The sequence below is a fragment of the Panulirus ornatus genome, chromosome 31, assembly GCF_036320965.1.
Source record: "Panulirus ornatus isolate Po-2019 chromosome 31, ASM3632096v1, whole genome shotgun sequence".
Classification (NCBI taxonomy): Eukaryota; Metazoa; Arthropoda; class Malacostraca; order Decapoda; family Palinuridae; genus Panulirus; species Panulirus ornatus.
In genome coordinates this window covers 4,650,104-4,670,512 of record NC_092254.1, presented here as the reverse complement: position 1 = coordinate 4,670,512, position 20,409 = coordinate 4,650,104, and the positions used below count along the sequence as shown (strand labels likewise).

Below are 20,409 nucleotides of genomic sequence, written 5' to 3'. Positions count from 1 at the left end.
TGTGTCTGAAAAACACTAGGACCAAATTATTATATTGTATATCTGGCTATCTCTTGCGTAGTCTCCTATCATCCATACTACCATGTATTTTTACCTGCCTATCATCTGCCAGGTTTCCAGCACGGCCATACAATTTAAAAGGTTTTCGTCTTTCAATCTTTGCGAAGATTATCTCATCATCATTATATATTCTTATTCCAAAATGCCTCTTAAGCTAGCCGTCAATACTGCTCTCATTTTTGTGGTTCCTTCTGGAGCAAGAAAAATTAAGGTTTTAGATTCGCACATTTGAGGTGGGAAAAGCACCATGTCATGCAGACTAATTACACACACACTACGCAGTTCTTGATATGGACACAGGATATGCTGTGGCTACAGGCATTACTGTGCTTAATAACAGTGACCCCAGCCAGCAGTGAGACAACAAACAGTGATTTGACCAGTGGTGTTAGCGTAACTAGACTAAAATTGCTGTAAACATCATTAACCGTATAAAAAGTTACTTCCAACGTAACAAGATGTACCAACATAAGTCGACGGATAGTTAATAGTTGAAGATTTAGCTGGTATGTACTGACCATTTTACACAGCTGATTATAAGACGCGCATGGCGGCTACGTCCCTAACCTAACCAAACGGTGGAGGTACAACACGAAGGCGAGTTAACTGCAGGAGGCTGCTACTGGTGCAGAAATACAGCCATGTTTGCTGATATGCTGTTTCACCACCCAAGTCATCTGCTGTCTTAACAATGACCGCATGGTGTGTATATGTGTGTAAGCTGCAGTTTCATTATATACATCCTGATAGACTAGGAATTGAAGCTGGATAAAATTCCTGTCGGCAGATATGAAAAAGCTGAGATGATAAACTTCGTCGGCGATGAAACTGACCTTTACGAATTCTTTGCGTAAAGTGGATTACGTCGTAATTCGTTAGCTCTTCGCCCAGTAAGAAGATTGCGTACTTTGCGTCTTGGAGTCGCCAAAGACTGTTGCTGCTTCCAAACCTTATGACGATCTTGTTGGCATTACATTTGAAAATGGTAGAGCTTTTCATTGTGAGATTTGTGTGTTTGTAGTATCCAGGTAGAGCGAATCATTAGTTGAATGATGTACCTCAGAGTGCGTCTTTGTTGGTGGTAGATTTAATAACCAATAGTAGCCGCCGGTCACCAACCTGAAAACCCTTCTGTAATTTACAATGTACAAAGTTCAGAAAATTAATTCGTCGTTTTAGCAACGTATTTCCCTCGTATGGTTTGGAGTGAGTGATTACAGCTCAAGGTCACATCGCGCGCGAAAAGTCTCCTTTGGCGAGGCTGTATCATTAGGAGTATAGTATCGTCAGGGAACGTGTCACTGCAAAGGAGTCTACATTTCCCTTCAACTGTAATTAGCGCAGCGTTGGGCTGCAGGAATCTGTAAAAGGGTCCTGGGTAACACAAGGACTCTCATAGAATTTGGGCCTGGGAATGAATAAGGGCAGACTATGAATTATGTACATGTGTATATATGTGTATGTCTGTGTGTATATATGTATATATATATATATATATATATATATATATATATATATATATATATATATATATATATATATATGTATACGTTGAGATGTATAGGTGTTTATAATTGCGTGTGTGGACGTGTATGTATATACATGTGTATGTGGGTGGGTTGGGCCATTCTTTCGTCTGTTTCCTTGCGCTACCTCGCTGACGCGGGAGACAGCGACAAAGTATAATAAATATATATATATATATATATATATATATATATATTGTAGTTTATATATATATTGTAGTTTTACGAAAATGTTCATTTTGATTAGTTCATATAATTCATATCGAGTGTAAGTAGCTCGGTATCTTATCATTACAATAGAATTTTCCGGTTGTGCGATAAGGACGCCCAACACTACATTTTCCGTGCCTCCATGTTACCACTTCCCATTTTCTATGCAGGTGTGGCAGGGCAGCCTCCCTCTGCGCCTGTGGTCTCCCAATTTCTTCGAGTGGGCGCTGAGGTGTGCGTCGGCCGCCGCTGGGGTCTATCTTTAGCAGGGGCGGCGGGCGGGGAGACGCTGTGAGTGTGGGGTAGTGTTGGCCTGTGTGTGGTGTGGGCGGCTGCCTCCTCACGTGGCACCAGTGCTCCCCAGGATCTGTGTTAGCCTCTCTCCTGAGTACCTACCCACCCACCCCACCCCCCCTTGCCGGGGAGGACCCCTTAGTGCTGGGCACTGACCACCCCCCCACCCCCCTTTCCCCCCCTTTCATACTCTCCTGTGGATTACGTCAAGAACGTCTCGTCCCGTCTGGATTATATACAACTTCACCTCCGTCACTGCAGCAGCGGCGACGTCTCTCTGTCCCCTCCCCCCCTCGCCTCAGACAACATTCCGGCCGCTTGCTGCCGCCGCCGCCGCTGCTGCTGGTGCCGCTGCTGCTGCTGCTGCTGCTGCCGCCGCCGCTGCCACTGGTATGTGCCCTTATCCTCTCCTGTATTACAACTTTCTGTTTCCTCTGTGTATTCCTTTTTTTTCTGTTCCTCTGCGGGCCAGCCAGGCCCCTCCCATTCTTGCACCGTCTATCCTCTCCCTCGACACTTCCTTCTCCCTCTTCCTCCCCTTCTCTGTCCCTCCTTGTAACTCCATCTCTGCGTACCTGATTCTCCTTCTATTTGGTAACTTTTTTTTTTATGAAATCGACATCCTAGTTTCCCTCACTGTCCATTTTCTTCGACAGTTCCCGTCTATCGTCATGACAGTTCTGTCTGTTCGTCATCCTTCATATGTACTGGCTGGTGGGCAAGTCTTCCTGTGGCCGTCTATTTCCCCTCCTTCTGTCATCAGCTTCCTGTCAGTCTGTCATCTGTCATCCATCTTCGGAGGTCAATGCCCCTCTGTCAATCAGAGTCAAGTGATTTTTTTTTCATTTGCGTGTCTGATAGCAAGCTGCTGCTACTGTCCGTCTGTGGATCGTCTGTCAGTCTCTCCGTCACTTTGCCAGCTTCACCGGGTCTGTTTCTGTCAGACCCAGTCAGTTTGTTAACTGTTGGTAATCTCCGTCAGCCCCCGTTATCAGTCTTAGTCTGTCTCACCTCACCTGTCAGAATATATCTGTTGCTCTGTTAACAGTAGGCATCTGTCTGTTAGTCGGTCGGGACCTCTCCCCTCTGTCACCTTGTCTTTGTCAGCCTTCTCTTCTGTTAGCTTTGTGTGTGTGTGTGTGTGTGTGTGTGTGTGTGTGTGTGTGTGTGTGTGTGTGTCATCCTTCTCTGTTAGATTGTCTGTCTCAGCCTCCTTGTCTGTTAGCCTGGCCGTGTCGTCTTGTCATCAGTTAGCCTGTCCGTGTCAGTTGTCGTCTGTTACATTCTCTTCCAGCTTACCCGCTCTGGCAGCTTGTCTGTGTGGTTGTCTTAGTGTCTTTACTTACTCTGTCTGTTATTTTACCCCTTATTGCAGTGTGTACGCTTTCTTCAGTCTGTTATGCCCCTCTGTCTTTTGTAGTTTCGTCTGAGTCTGTTAGCTTGTCTGTGTGTGGATTTCACTCCCTTTTCCTTTTAGTCTGATGGTCAGTTTCACTCTGTCATTTACTTTTAGAGTGTTAGTCTTTTCTGTCTGTATCAGAGTGATGGCCATCCTTTGTCTGTTCACTGCCAGTCATTCTGACAGCCTCCCTCTGTCAGCATGGCGTCCCCCCACCTTTGTCTTCGTGTCAGCAACCGTGTGTCAGTCAGTCAGCCAGCCTCTGTCAGTAAGTCGGGCCACTGACCTTATGTCGGGGGACCTGTGTCGGTCTGTGACCCCTCCCTCTGTCGGCAAGGCCACCCTTCAATTCACTGTTTATGTCGGCTCTGTCAATTTCCCCTCTGTCACTCAGTCGTTGTTACTGTCCATTTGCCGTCCCCTCTCAGATCGTCTGTCTTTCTTGAATCACCGATTCTGGTTCTCTCTGTCTCCCCCACCAGTTTGACTCCATGTGTCAGTGCGGGAGTGTTGTCTGTCTTGGACAATCGCATGTTTACCAAATGGCGTCCTAGCCTCGTCTCTTTGTTGTATATCAACTGACTTATATTTCTCTCTTGTGTCTCCCCTGACGATGTGATTATTACACGAAATATATGAATATATATTGGTAGGATTGGTAGGATTACCAAGAGTGATGAAGTCATTCATAAGGTGAAGTAAAGTTGTAGGGTTCATGGTAGTTATGGTGCAGGCAGGTGAGGTATATTATATATGGTAGTTATGGTGCAGGCAGGTGTGGTATATAATATATGGTAGTTATGGTGCAGGCAGGTGTTGTATATAATATATGGTAGTTATGATGTAGGCAGGTGTTGCATATGATATATGGTAGTTATGGTGCAGGCAGGTGTGGTATATAATCTAGACCCTGGGAAGTTGGTGTTGTGGGGTGGAGCCTAGGTGCAATGTTACTCCAAGGCTAGAGTCTCGCTTCTCTCTACCTCCCTCTTATGTATGTATATTTTTTCCTAATTTCAAGTTCGCCCGCTTAGTCTGTACTGTTATATCATCCAGTTAGGCGCGGTCCATCACTGATTTATGTTTTATTATTATCCATATATTCCACATAGTCATTCCAGCTGCTTCTCAATTTGTCAGAGGAACGTGAGAGGTAGTGAGATCTTCATTGTTGACGTATGTAGGAAATGCAGCTGAGGAGGGACCATGTGTTGCAGGGTGTTTCCATCTACGATAGCAAGCCTTTCCTGTCTGGATGTTTGCGTTCATTTGCATATACTGAATGCGAGGCATAAATGTCGAGGTTATTGTGAAGATGAATTTACATATTGGTGAACGGGAGTGAACCAGGAAGACTGCTGGGAGTTGGTTGGGTTTGATGTTGATGTTATTGTCAGGTGTTGGCCTGATAGTGTACACCAGTCAGGTGTTGGCCTGACAGTGTACACCAGTCAGGTGTTGGCCTGACAGTGTACACCAGTCAGGTGTTGGCCTGACAGTGTACACCAGTCAGGTGTTGGCCTGACAGTGTACACCAGTCAGGTGTTGGCCTGACAGTGTACACCAGTCAGGTGTTGGCCTGATAGTGTACACCAGTCAGGTGTTGGCCTGACAATGTACACTAGTCAGGTGTTGGCCTGACAATGAACACTAGAATCAGGTGTTAGTGTGGTCACGTCTCCCGCTTGTGTACATCACTATAACCTGTCAGTTGAGAGGTTATTGTACGAGGCCCCTGCCAACCACACAGTCTTCTCACGGGATATTCGATTGTCTCGTATCTAGCAACTCTTTGCTTCATTTTAGCGTTGATGTTATCCCTCCACTGCATTCTAGGTCTGTCCACTGACCTCCTAGTAAGTACTCAGGCTGATACATGCTTTAATTCCCAGGCTGGAGCCGTCCTCATTGCGTGCCCTCACCAAGGGAGTTGGATTTTTTCTTTATCCGTCGTTAAAGATATAATGTTTAGCTATGTCTTTATCTCAACAATACGCAGCCATTCTTTCCACCTTCGATCGTAAGGTGAGGTGATGGACAGTCAACTCTGCCGCTTGGCTCTGGCTCTTCGAACTCTCTCTACGGACGGTCATATCATGACATTGCCTCAGCTCAGTCCTCTGATCCTTGGCTTGACCATGTGTTGTTCCGCCTCCAAGGCTAACTTAGACTTGATGTGCGCGTGTTGACGTGACCCAAGTTCTGATCATTGTCCGTACAACGCTGCTAGCAGAGAGTAGCCAGCACACACCCGGATATTTGATATTTTATTAGGAATCGTATAGCTATGGCAGTGAATACGTATAGCCACGGCACAAATTACGTATACCCACGGCACAAATTACTTATAGGCATGGTACTGATAACACATAGGCATGGCACTAATTATACATAGGCATGGCACTAATAACGTACGTGGGTATTGTTGGATTTTGATGGCCTAAACAGGTGAAGGACATTAGGGTCAGAATGTGGCCCATACGTCAAGCATACAGAGCTGGTTGGTTGTTTAGTCTTTAGGTCTGTCATCTGCCAGACTCATTATGCTCGTCAACCTAAAAACCCACTCGTAACATGTTGTTAGGTGTTAAGGATAATTGTAAGACCACATTCCCTCCGTGTGTCACCCATACTTAACGAAGTGCACAAGAGAATGATATAGACCAGGAATTATGAATGAGTAGGGTTACAGTATAGTTCTGCGGTACGAAATATATATACGTCATCTTCCATCAAGTGTGGTTCACATATGGTCAGTAACAATGAATTTTAATAGGTTTTATGTCATGGAATTTGACATTGGTGACGAAGGGGTCGGTGGTGGTTAGTTATTTGGGCTTTAGTAGGCCTATCACCTGGCAGGCCAGCCTATCCAGACCGTCAACGTCAAATGGTGACCACAACTTGAAAAATCTTGAACACTTTATTCAAGCGTTCAAGTTAAAACTATATTCACTCTATGAATAAATAAATGAATAATTGAAATAAAATAAATTAAAATGAATTAAATATATATATATATATATATATATATATATATATATATATATATATATATATATATATATATATATATATATATATATATCATTTACTTTGAATGTCCTGTGTTGTCACTTTGTCACCTTCACATGTGGCCATAGACTTTTCATGAAGCGGCTACTCACCATGTGTTCAGAGAAGTGGACAACGTGTTACGTATTCAGAGGAACCATAGCAACGTGTCATACGTTCAGGCAAGTGAGCAACGTGTCACATTAAGTTAAGCGTTTAGTGCGTCAAGCGTGTCATGTGTTCGTAGAAGGAGACAGTTTGTCATGTGTTATGTGGGTAGTTCTTGGTAAGTTACTTCAGCTGTGTAACCTTATATATATATATATATATATATATATATATATATATATATATATATATATATATATATATATATATATATATTTTTTTTTTTTTTTTTTTAATTTTCCAAAAGAAGGAACAGAGAAGGGGGCCAGGTGAGGGTGTTCCCTCAAAGGCCCAGTCCTCTGTTCTTAACGCTACCTCGCTATCGCGGGAAATGGCGAATAGTATGAAAAAAAAATATATATATAGATCTTCTTTTCTTTTCTTTCATACTATTCGCCATTTCCCGCATTAGCGAGGTTGCTAATATATATATATATATATATATATATATATATATATATATATATATATATATATATATATATATATATATATATATATATTGTTACATTAAGAGAGAGATAGAATTCCTTCGTGGAATTAAAACAAAAACATTGTGAACAAGATTTTCTGCTACGCGTCAGGAGGGTTCCGGATCCAGTGGGCCTGAGTTCGGGGAGGAGACAGGGCGACGGGAGTGTGTGCGTCACCTGGCCACACGTTGAGGAGGGGGGGGGGGGGGTCGCCTCCACCATACGGGGACGGCTCAGTGACATCACCTCTCATGGTGGACAGGGGGGCAGCGACACCCATTAAAGAGAAAAAAAAAACTGAAGGTTAAGCATGGCTCAATGTAAACAGTAGCCTCGCCAAGACTGAATTATAGATCTATCATGATGGAACTCTTGAAAGTCACTTGAAATAAGAGTTCAGTTTCCACGGGTCAGCAGTTCTTCGACTCTAGTCTCCGGAGTTGATCTGTGGGTCGATAAAGTTTCATTAAGGTGGAATTGAATCCACCCTGGCTCTGGGGAGCCAGAAAAAGGTGGAAAAGAGTTTGGAGCGTCATACTGCCAGTGCGGGAAAAGTGGTATTAAACACAAAGCGGCAACTGTATGTCGACCAAAAAGTTTTATTTCAATTATGCGTAAAGCCACATCTGTCGGTGTAATGTTTATATTTTGATTTAAAGCTGTGACTAATTACATTAAAGAAAGTCACAAAATCGTTACCTTAAAAGAAAGCAATAATACCGTAAATATGGTTGGTCGTTGAGGTGCGTGGAAACACGTTACCCAGCAACGTTACTGCCGGTAGCGTTGCACGAATTTGAGTTGGTGGTGTAGCGGTAGTTTGTGAGACCTGCTGGTCTACAATGTTCCAGGGTCCCGCCAAGGCTTAGTTTATGTTACAGCAAGATTTCCTATAAATGAATACTCTTTCATAATGTACTTTTTTATTTTTCATTGTTTATGAGTTAGGAAATAGACACTAAACTATATATATATATATATATATATATATATATATATATATATATATATATATATATATATATATATATATTTATATATATATATCTTTCTTTTTTCTTTTAAACTCTTCGCCATTTCCCGCGTTAGCGAGGTAGCGTTAAGAACAGAGGACTGGGCCTTTTTTGGATTATCCTCACCTGGCCCCCTCTGTTCCTTCTTTTGGAAAATTAAAATATATATATATATATATATATATATATATATATATATATATATATATTATTGATGGTCTTCACCTTTACCTGATACGAAAGATAAATATCAGAACTATTATTACAATCGCAGGGCATTTGATAATGAATGTAGTAGACAGTATATTAGTTTTTGCTTTTTCTTGAGCATCTTGTAGGAGTTGATTTTCCCACATGTTTAACTAAGGTCCATCAGCAGCAAGGGTCACACCCCTGGACCTCAGTCTAGCTAGGCCCGGGACTGGTGACTTTAAGGGCGCCGCCGCCCCGGGACCCAGCTCTGCCGGCCACAGCAGACTTCACATCGTAAAGATATTTGACCGGTCTCCCTATCGCTATCATCACAACCGCTGCTACCATCATCATTACCACTATCACTTGTACCCCCACCAACCCCACTACCATTACCACTCTCCAGTACCACCATCACCCTAATCTACCACATTCACCGCCTCCACTTCTCCCACTACCATCCTCGCACCCATCATTTACTTAGACCTTGCGGCGTCTGGCTGGGCATTATAGAATACTTTGGTAAAGTTTTGCTCGCCAGTGTTCCTTCCTGAGGTGTAGCAACACTTCCTCCTACACCAGCACTCGTGTTGCTGACTCGTCAGCAGACATATATCTTCACCCACAGCCACGCTATACAGTCCACAAGAGAAATATTGGTAAAATAACCATGAGGGTAACATTAAAAGTGCTGTATAAGGACGACCATTGGGTATGATGGCTTGGCCTTTGACTGGACTCTCAAGTGTCAGGTCAGAGTGAGGGCATCAGACTCGAGGGTTGCACTGACGTGCTCAAGAGTCGTACTGTCGTGTTCATGGGCCGTTCCATTGTGCTCAAGCGGTTGATACACTCAACCGTCAGATACCAAGCTGTTAAAGCCTTTCTGTACCTTGCCCAGTGTGCGTCTTCCAGGAACAGATGGAGGCAAGTGAAAGGGATACCCCTTTTACCTGGCGAGGTGTCCACAACAAAAAATCAGGGCAGAGGCGATGCCGTCTGGCCCGCTCGAGCCCGTCTGGCTCTTTGGGATAAGCCCTTGCATACCCTGACCCAGTTTCCACTCAGGCTGCGGTGCCACATCCCATTATCGTAAAACCAGTACACTTGTAATTCACTGTTTTATTATCTGGATTGTATAAAAAGTATTAAGGTATAATTACCCTGACCATAACGAGAAAAAAGTCAAGAGTGATATAAATAGTCAAGGCACAGACATGTGTGGGACATACGACTTGGCAGAAGCGTCTGGATACGTACATCTGGCAACTGCTCGGGTAAATACAGAGTGCCGACATACCTCATACTTGCAGACGCTCTTGAACGTAAAACCCTTAAAACTATTTACCAAAATTCTTCCATTGTGATAACGTTCGGATGCAGGTAGATAAGAAAGAAGACATGGGTGTCTTATAGCTACATCGATGGTTTGGTGAAATTGATCCGTTTTTCGGAAGTATATGAAAAAAGTAGCGCTTGTCACTCGAGGTAAGAACGCAACAGTAAATGGGTTGTGCAGCTCTTTTGTTCCCTTGTAAATCGTGACCATTTAGATGATGATGTAAATTCATCAAATACTGGTAGGATTTATTTCACACCTGACGTAATTTTGAATTTTGCAGCCATCATTTTCCAGCACTGTTGCAAATTTGGTCTTGTCAAATTGATAATATTACAGTTGACATACCGAATATAATAATTGATTCTGTTTAGTAAATTACGTATTATATAGTTGTCGCGATTCTTTGTGGAACTGCAGTGTGCAAAGTATCGCACAAGCATTGTGATTTTATTGTTCTAAGCTACTGAGATGGTATATATATATATATATATATATATATATATATATATATATATATATATATATATATATATATATATATATAAACGTTTATGTATATACATGTGTATGTGGGTGGGTTGGGTCATTCTTTCATGTTTCCTTGCGCTACCTCGCTAGCGCGGGAGACGGCGATTAAGTGGAGGGAACGAGAAGTGGGAGACCAAATTGGAGGTGGAAGGATGGAGTGAAAAATATTTTGAGCGATCGGGGCCTGAACATGCAGGAGGGTGAAAGGCGTGCAAGGAATTGAGTGAATTGGAACGATGTGGTATACCGAGGTCAACGTGCTGTCAATGGATTGAACCAGGGCATGTGAAGCGTCTGGGGTAAACCATGGAAAGTTTTGTTGGGTCTGGATGTGGAAAGGGAGCTGTGGTTTCGGTGCATTATACATGACAGCTAGAGACTGAGTGTGAACGAATGTGGCCTTTGTTGTCTTTTCCTAGCACTACTCGCTCGCGTGCGGGGGAAGGAGGTTGTCATTTCATGAGTGGCGGGGTGGCGACGGGATGAATAAAGGCAGCAAATATGAATGATGCACATGTGTATATATGTATATGTACACATATGTATACAGTGAAATGTATGGGTATGTATATGTGCGTGTGTGGACGTGTATGTATATACACGTGTATGTGGGTGGGTTGGGCCATTCTTTCGTCTGTTTCCTTGCACTTCCTAGCTAGGTGAGGATATTCCCTCAAAGACCCAGTCCTCTGTTCTTAACGCTACCTCGCTATCGCGGGAAATGGCGAATAGTATGAAAGATATATATATATATATATATATATATATATATATATATATATATATATATATATATATATATATATATCATTTTGATGTTATTACGTAAATTGAACCTGGATACCATAGAAGTTCAGTTATATTGTATGGTAAATGAATTATTGTTAAGATTCACTGATACGTTTATCAATATGATTTTTAACTGGTATAGTCTTGAAATTCAACTTCCGCGAGTTTCCAAAAATGTGACGATTTTGTAACTTTTACTCCAGCGAAACCCCGTTGATGGAAATGCCTTTACGAAACGACAAAAAAGTATTGTAGAAATTTTACCCCAAACTTCTTCTGATTTCGGTAATTATCTTATTTAATTTAGTCTTATGTAGTTTATCAGTTAATGAGTGGCGCCTGTCGGAAAGAAAAGCAAGGTTGGACATCGACATTGACAATGTTTCCACAAGAACACGACGCTATAACTCTTAGGGATGATAGCCTAGTGTTTGACCTCAGTCGAAGCAGGATAGGCCATCATATTAGCCAGTGTTGGTACTGACGTGCTCAAAGGTTGTACCTGTGTTTAGTCTTCACCGGCTCGTCTTTCATCCACGTATATCAATTCTACCAACTAGATCATCCATTTTGAATCCCAGACTTTGACGAATATTCTTGGTAGTCGCTAGTAATCGTTGCACCCGTACAAGTTGCCGCTTGATTTCTCTGATTTCTTTTTCACGTTTGAAGCTTTATTTTGATGATTTATATATATATATATATATATATATATATATATATATATATATATATATATATATATTATATATATATAATTTTTTGTGGTAAAGCTTGAAGCCTTGTGTTTGTGATTCCGTTTTCACCATGTTGCTTTGTTCATGTTAGATCCTTGCATTTATCTCCACAAGTGTAAAATGTGACTGTGTATAATGTTTGCAGTCTAGGGTCAGGTTAGGCAGTATTGATAACGGCCATAACAGTTATCAATATTATTATTATCATTATCTCGATATTATTGAACACCTTTTTCAGGTGTTGGAGAATGATTCTTATGCCATGCCCACTCTCACTGCATACGTGGCCCTTGACAGTGACACGGGAAAAATAAAACATCAGACTGTCAACTGAGTAGCCAGTGCCAGAAATATGAGGATAGTTAAGTTGGAGGTCGTTTTTTTCCATAACCACATAACTTAGTTTTCTATGATATCAGGAATTGGGGAAAACTTCGAAGCGGGAACTCTTGTTTTCTTGGAAAATTAGACTTTTCTTGCAATCAGAAGCCTTGGAGTTACTGTATGTGTATCCGATGGCAGAGTTCCATGGGGGCAGTGACCGATGCATTTTGTGTTTTATGCAGCATATTGTAACCTAGATTCATACAGAATATTCTTGTTATAAATATTGAAGGTAAGTAGTATTTGACAAAAAAAAAAAAAAAATTACGACGCTCGTCATTGTTCCTACTGCCCAAAGGGTTGTGCACAGTCACGTTTTAGCCATTGATGTGTTACCATCCTGTGAGGGTTAAGACTGGTGAGGTGTTTGTTGTGGTAATGTCGTAACACATCACCAGTAGTGGAGCGGGTAGGTGCCGCCTCCACATTTGCCATTTCTCAACCTGAAGCACAACACTTCGCTACAAGACCCTAATGAGGGTTTAGAGTTACACGTTGATATGCTCCCGATCGCCATGGAGGGACAGGATAGACACTCCTTATGACGAAACTGTGCTCGGAATTCGCCACCTGACGACGATACGCAGCCTCGCCAGTAATGGTTTCTCACTCACGGTGTAACCTCAAGTAGGCGGAGTCTGGTAACACACACACACACACACACACACACACACACACACACACATATATATATATATATATATATATATATATATATATATATATATATATATATATATATATATATATATATATGAACGTGGACCAGAATGATGCAGTTTATGATGATTCGCAGAACGTGTTGTTAAGAGACAAAACTGGTGCAGATCACTTGTGATAAACTGCAGAATGTCTGGCTAAGGACCAAGCAGGAGTGGAGATGGGATAGGTTGGTGTGGTGTGGATGGTGTAAGAGGAGAAGGCGTGTGTGGTGGTGTAGAGGCGTGGTGAATGACCAGGGCACGTCTGCCGTGGGAACCCACGCCTCCTTCACACGGGCTTCGTATGACACCGTATTGACCTGATCTTGACCACCAGTACGTGACTTGCTGTCTGTACTGCCTCACGGTACACACACACACACACACACACACACACACACACACACACACGTTCCTTGGAAGCGAGAAGAGTGAGGGATGACCTGATCACGACCTTTGAGTTTATAAAACATATCGAGGACGTGGACAGAGAACATTTCTTCGAGAGATGTAGGGATAGGAGAACAAGAGGACATAGAATACGTCCAAGCAATCAACTTGTTTTGAAAATATGATGTAAATAAATACTTTTCGTGTTTATAAAAGGGTGTTGGAGGAATAGAATGATGTAATGACTGAGGACATAGTTAATTTCGACGGCATGAATTGATTTGATAAGTTGTATGACAGTAGAGAAAGTTCAAGACATGGGCGACCCCACTGTGAACTTGTCCTTAGGGGAGGGGAGAAAGAATACCTCCCATGTGGGTGGGAGAAGGGGGAGGGGGTCTAAAAAGCTTCCCCTCCTGCTGTACTACTTTCCCAAAGAGGGAGCAAATGAAAGAACCAATTGAGGAATTTTTTCCCCCAGTAACGCTACCTAACTGATAAGGGAAACAGCGAACAGGTGTGGAGGAGGAAAGCAATTATTATTATTATTATTATTATTATTATTATTATTATTATTATTATCATTATTATTTATTACTATTATTATTATTATTGATGTAAATTGATGATGATAGACTTTTATATGGTAAGGTTAGTATTGTCAGGATGGTTGTTGATATAATGGCATCAGTAGAGCTGTTGGTGGCAGTGGTTGGCAGTTATGCCATCACCAGAGTGGTGGATGTTGGCAGTGGTTTTGGCACCAAGGTGAAGGTTGGCACAAGTCTCAGTAACAGTGGTGTCCGGTTGGCAGAGGTTTTGGTACGTAACGAGAGTTTGACAGTGGTGTTGGCAGCAGGGTGGTAGTTGTTGGCAGTGAATTTTTGAAGGTAAGTAGTAGAGATGCTGTGACCATAAGGTGGTGGTTGGCAGCGATGGTTCGTGGGCAGTTTGATGGTGAAGGTTGGTAATAGTGTTGGCACTAGGATACAAGGCGGCAGATGGTGGTAATGGCACCTGGATGCTGGTGTTGGCACCGGAGCGTAGATGGTGGCAGACGGTGACAAAGGTGCCAGGATGTTGGCAGGGGTTGACGTTGGCATCTTAGATGCTGGGGATTGACAGCGACATCAGATACCACTGCTGTCAGCGTGTGGCTCCTCCCCCGTGCTGACAACTGATGCAGCTGCGGTCAGCACCTCCCAACACTCCCACTTTTGGGCGTGTGTTCCCAGATGTTGGCTTCCACAACACACACACACACACACACACACACACACACACACACACACAGGAGAGAGTGGGGGAGGACATGTGTCGAACGCCCTTTACCGCCCCTACCACAGTGAAACTCTACATTATTTACATAATAACTGAAATAAAGGTATTTAGTTATTAGAATGGAAGAGCATGACTTCTAGACGGTCAGCGCGCCCGGAGCATTGTTACTTCCAGATCATCATGACCTCCTGTGGTGAAATGTATGGGTGATGGTGTGCAGGAAGTGAGAGTGATGGGGTGATGGTGTCCAGGAAGTGAGACTGATGGGATGATGGTGTCCAGGAAGTGAAAGTGATGGGGTGTTGGTGTCCAGGAGGTGAGAGTGATGGGGTGATGATGACCAGGTGGGGCAGTAAGCCAAACTAAAAACGTTGCACAATGTATCGTGTGTGATGCGACCCTCGTACAAGGACAAGTCTTACAAGTCTTGGGCCTCACCTGCCGGTGTCGCGAGTGTCCGACGAGAGCACTACGCGCAGGAGCTGGGCCAGGAGACCGCAGACGGTCAACAACGTTCACCTCGACACGCATGCTGAAGGACAAGTATGGGCGGGAGTGAGGCCATCCTCGGCCTCCTGCCCTGAGGTACGACTGACTGATGGTGAGGAGGAGGAGGAGGCGTCGTCGTCAGCCGCCGCCGCCGAGGGCCGTGCTCTGCTCCTCACCCCGAGATGCCAACCACACGAATCTTGATCTCCTCCGGGGGAGGTTAAACGAACTCGGAAGCATCTGTTTGTGTTCACTGGTTCTCTCTTGAGACATATTGGGTCCAGCACCTTGTCTCCATCGACGGATACTCCAGTCGCGGCATCATATTATTTTTTTTCTGTGATTAAACAGGTATTGTGCAAGACCGTGTGAACACAAGGGCATACTGAGGTGTTTTAAGCGTGTCATTCATGTTAGCAGGCAAATGGAAAGTTGTTTTGCACTCCGCAGTGCTACCCACCGTCAGCAGCTCCTATAGTCTTCTCTCCCTCTCCAGACTACGGTAACCAGGCCTTCCCTTCCTGTCCGGTGGAACGGTAACCTTGCAGTACACACACACACACACACACAGACCGTGGGTGCGCGAGTGGCATATTGGGAACCAAGCCTCCGGGATCTCCCAAGTGTGATAAATGGTACATCTCTCTCTCGTCTCGCTCAAGGAAGTGTAGCCTCGGTGGCTTCAGTCGTCCCCTGAAGATTTCTGAAGCTGGCCGCGGCCTGTGGTCTACCTTTACCACAGTGTTGGTGTACTTTCCTTTCTGTTGAATGGTGGTGTGATGTTAGCAGGAGTCTGCAGAGTATATATATATATATATATATATATATATATATATATATATATATATATATATATATATATATATATATATATATATATTCTAGATTCTAAGTCCTGTTCTTGTGTGTTTTATGTGATTGTACTTGTTTTCCTTGCTGTATATGCTTGGCCCGAATGTGTATTTATCGTTGATATATTCCCACTTGGTTTATGTTCATCAAATGTTCAAGTCTGGGTGTGTGACTGGTGGGTGTGTTGTATGTGTTTCGTGGTTATGTGCACATAGCGTCTGTATGCATTCACATGCTTTCATGACTATGTACACGACTGCATGTGTCTTTCATGGTTTTGATATGTGTGTGTGTGTGTGTGTGTGTGTGTGTGTGTGTGTTCATTATGCATGAATGTACGCATGTACATACATGCTTGGCCTAAGTATGTATTTACATGTGGTCACGACTGTAGGTATGTACGTTCTTGGCAGCGGCTCAGGTACGGCATCATCTGTCAAAAGGATGGGTCTCTGTGGATGGTACCTCGAAAATCCTACCTGCCAACTCAACTACTATGGCGTGCAATTTTTGTTGCCCGTATTTCAGTGTAGCACGGTTGTTTTGGCCTCCCGGGCAACGCTACGGGTCATGGGAGAGACGTAGGGCTGGTAAGTTGTCGAGAAAGATGAGTTTTTCCCTGGTATTCGTATTATCGAAGACGAGATGTGTTATAGAGATTCTTGGCTAGGGAGGTCTGATCGATGCCAAATGTTTCCTTCTTTACTCTACACCCGTTGTATTTTTGGCGCCAAGACTTCTCCACTTAGAACTTGATTATTCCTCGCAGTAGAATGTACACTTGTGTGTAAAGATGTTTGTTGATGAAATATTGATGGGTATACCCGCTGCTCTGAAGGTACTTTAGCTGTAATCAGTGAATTGTTGTTAGAAATTCAAACGACAACAATATTGCCGTGCTCACGCGAGAGCAACACATGCCAGAGGTACGGCGTTCTTGGTGCCGGCATTCCTAACATGCATCTCCATTTTTGTACAATGTGGCTTTGCTTCTGGCCGAGAAATACCGGCTCTAATCCATTCTACGTCGTGCACACGCCGAATCTAAGGTTATGTATTCCGAGCCGACGAATGATTTAATTCCGATGTTGTCTTCTATAAATTTAACATGTGAATGGAGGAAGCATCATCGTCATATGTACTCACAGCTTTCAGCAGTTTCAAGCTTTCTGGATGTCATCTTTCTGAGGTCGATGTGTATATGATGGCCATGTGTCGAGTGTTACACGTATAACGGGTCAGGTCCATGTCATCGGCCAAAGCCTTTCAATAAGGATTCATCTCTGGCATCGCCAAGATAAAGTAGCATTCTTAGGCAGGGGGGAAAAATCTCAACAAATTACTATAGAATTCTTTACAAGTTTGTGACATTTCAGGTGGTTATCCAGCCGCATTTGGCAGCAGCTGCAAAGTGCGGGAAAAGATGTGTCTTTGTTTTTACCATAATTATATAAACAGTTCTGGCAACAGTGGGGGGAACGACAGAAGAATCTTGTTGAACTTTAGAGGTATGTGAAGTATAAATACGGCACAACGGATGAGAATAACTAGGATCTGATTTACGTGCTCATTCTCCTCTCTTTCTTGTCGGTATTTTTAGCTTGCACGAGTCATTTGGACTCGGTGTTTTATAGATTTTTCAGTCCATGCTGTTCTTAAGCACTGTATTTGGTGAATAGTTCCTAGAAATTTGAATCAGCAGGAGAATGCCGATCGAAAATAGGTCATGTGTGGAAGGGTAGCCAGATTTACAGAAAATGGGCGTGTGTGGTAAAGGTATTTCAGTAGAGAGGTGTGGCTAATTAAGGCACCAGTAAACATCACATGATCTGTGTGATTTAGTGATAATGATATGAATAGCTTAGTCAGTACCATAATGGTCCACGACGCGAGGGAAGAAATCCCTTGAGCACGAGCTTCGAGCACGACCAAACGACCCTCGAGCACGACCATACGACTCTCGGGCACGACCATACGACATCTTGGTCGTTCTCAGCAGACTGACAAGGGCGTTGTCCTTCTCTCACCACTATCACTAGGTGCTGAAATACACCAGTCCTCCCAGGTCTCGCTGACTGTCACCAGGACATCTCTTCCGACACTTCAGGAAATGACCCCAGCACCATATGAACCCACCACCTTCATCTCCTGCTTCCAGAGACCCCTCGTCCCCGCGTTGCTGTTCTGCACCACAGTCGCCTGCTACTGTGAACTAAGATGAGACCTGATGATTATAAGAAGACAGTTTGATACCGTATTTTCTATGAATATTTTCATGAATGCTTTGTCCACTAAACCCTTTATGAAGGTCTGCCGGACATGGAAAACTGCAGTATTGTGTGTATATATATATATATATATATATATATATATATATATATATATATATATATATATATATATATATATATATATTAGCCAACTGGCTGGAAGAAATATTATTATTATTATTATCATTATTATTATTATTATTATTATTATTATTATTATTATTATTATTATTATTAAAGGGGGGGAGCGATAAGGCTTTATATCGTGTGTGTGTGTGTGTGTGTGTGTGTGCACTTGTGGGAGCTGCCACGCACTTACCTCTTGTTTATTGCCTCTCCAAGGCTTTGTTGCCTCAGTGGGGTCATTGTCTCTGGCGGGCTTCTCTCATGGAAGTTATTCCTGCTGGTTCTTGTGTGTCTGGGTTATTGTTTTCTTCCAACGTATTCTCTCTCCTTCCGTGTTATTGTCTGTCGTGGGAGACGTCTCCAGGGCAGGGTACTCTCTCTCTCTCTCTCTCGCTCTCTCTCTCTCTCTCTCTCTCTCTCTCTCTCTCTCTCTCTCTCTCTCTCTCTCTCTCTCTCTCTCTCTCTCTCTCCGTGAGCTCCTTCTTCTCGGTGTCTTTCGCGGCTTCGTTACGTTACCTTCCTTCATGGATCATCGTCTCGGTGGTTTACTGTCTGGTGGGTTTATCGCTTCTCCTCGAGCTGGTTTATTGTATCCCTGGTTGCCTACATCGCCTCGTAAACTTAATGTGGTTTACTTAAGTGGGTTTAATTCTCTCCCCAGTTTATGTTTGTTTGGGATACGAAGTCTCATCTATTAAGTTTATTGTCTCGTGGTTTTATTAGGTCTTCCGTTGGTTATATTCCCCCTTGGGTATATCAGCCGTTATGTGGTGAATCTGTTGTCCCTCTCTGACTTCTTGTTTTTTTTTTCCTAAAGTTCTTCCATGAATTTGATATCAAGTCCCAAGTGGGTTTACTGTTCCTCTGTCTTATCATGGTGAGTCCTACCAAGTGATTCGTAAAGTTATCATTGTTCTTGTTGAACAGTTAGTTATTTCTGTTCGCTTTCGTTCTGAGAAATGTTTTTACTCCGAGGGAACTTATTTCGTTCCAGGTTATATCATTAACCTTATCTGGGCTTTCCTCATCGTGGGTGAAGATAATCTGTCCTGTGGCTTTACCTCCCCATAGTAACTGATCACCAATTGTTCTTCGTCATTGTCATTCCAAAGCTTTCCCTAATCCCAGCTGAATCTAGTCCATCATAGGTGATTAAAACAGAGCAGGACACATGCTTGCTCGTCCTAGACTACGAAACATCAGCAGTACACCTCTCTCTCTCTCTCTCTCTCTCTCTCTCTCTCTCTCTCTCTCTCTCTCTCTCAGGAAAAAGTAAGAGAATGATTTATTACGTGCGTCTCACTTACGTCACATTACGTCACTGCAGCTGCAGCGCAGCTCACTTCCGACTGTTGACTGGGAGATTCTTACGATTTGAATTTGGACAGATAATGAAGGTCGTAATGTCTTGTGTCCAGGACACATTACGTAGTCTCTCATTCACATTTTCTGCTGAACGTTGTAGCGTTGGAGACGATTGACTGTTTCTTTCATGATGTCCAGTAGGTCGAGATGGCTTCACCAAGCATCGAGTCGTTTAAAGCTTGTCAGAAAGCATTAGCACATTTTAAGGATCCTTCTGAAAAAAACCTTTTAAAGAAAGAGGAATAAAAGCAGGGAAAACGCTAGAAGGTCTTCCCTGATTTAGGGTTCTTAATTAGAAGGATAAGCTATTTAGAAACTTCAAATTATCAAATTATTCTAAAATTGCGTGAGTGTATTCAGGTATATATTGCCTTACAGCCAAAGAGGAATGTGGGGTCTCTGTACTGACACAGGTGATCAGGTAGACCATGAGGGGGTCTCTACTGACACAGGTCCTCAGGTAGGCCATGAGGGGGGTCTCTGTACTAACGCAGGTCCTCAGGTAGGCCATGAGGGGTCTCTGTACTGACGCAGGTCCTCAGGTAGACCATGAGGGGTCTTTGTACTGACGCAGGTCCTCAGGTAGGCCATGAGGGGTCTTCGTACTGACGCAGGTCCTAATTATTATATGAATATATCGATAATTACAAGTTATATATTGTAGATGATCGTATGATAATTATTTTTTCTTCTATTTCTTAATGTATACTTGAAGTTTATGGTTTATATTTCAGAATTATCCGATGGGCAATTATTGATTATTGGT

The 20,409-nt window shown here is 43.0% G+C and overlaps 1 protein-coding gene across 1 annotated transcript in view; it reads left to right on the top strand.

Annotated features, from left to right (window-relative positions):
- Nucleotides 1-2,063: 2,063 nt before the first annotated feature.
- LOC139758735 (rho GTPase-activating protein 45-like) overlaps nucleotides 2,064-20,409 on the top strand; it is a 192,764-nt gene continuing 174,418 nt past the window's right edge. The window contains exon 1 of the mRNA XM_071680464.1: nucleotides 2,064-2,480. The gene's annotated coding sequence lies outside the window, so the exon portion shown is untranslated. The remainder of the gene's footprint in view (nucleotides 2,481-20,409) is intronic.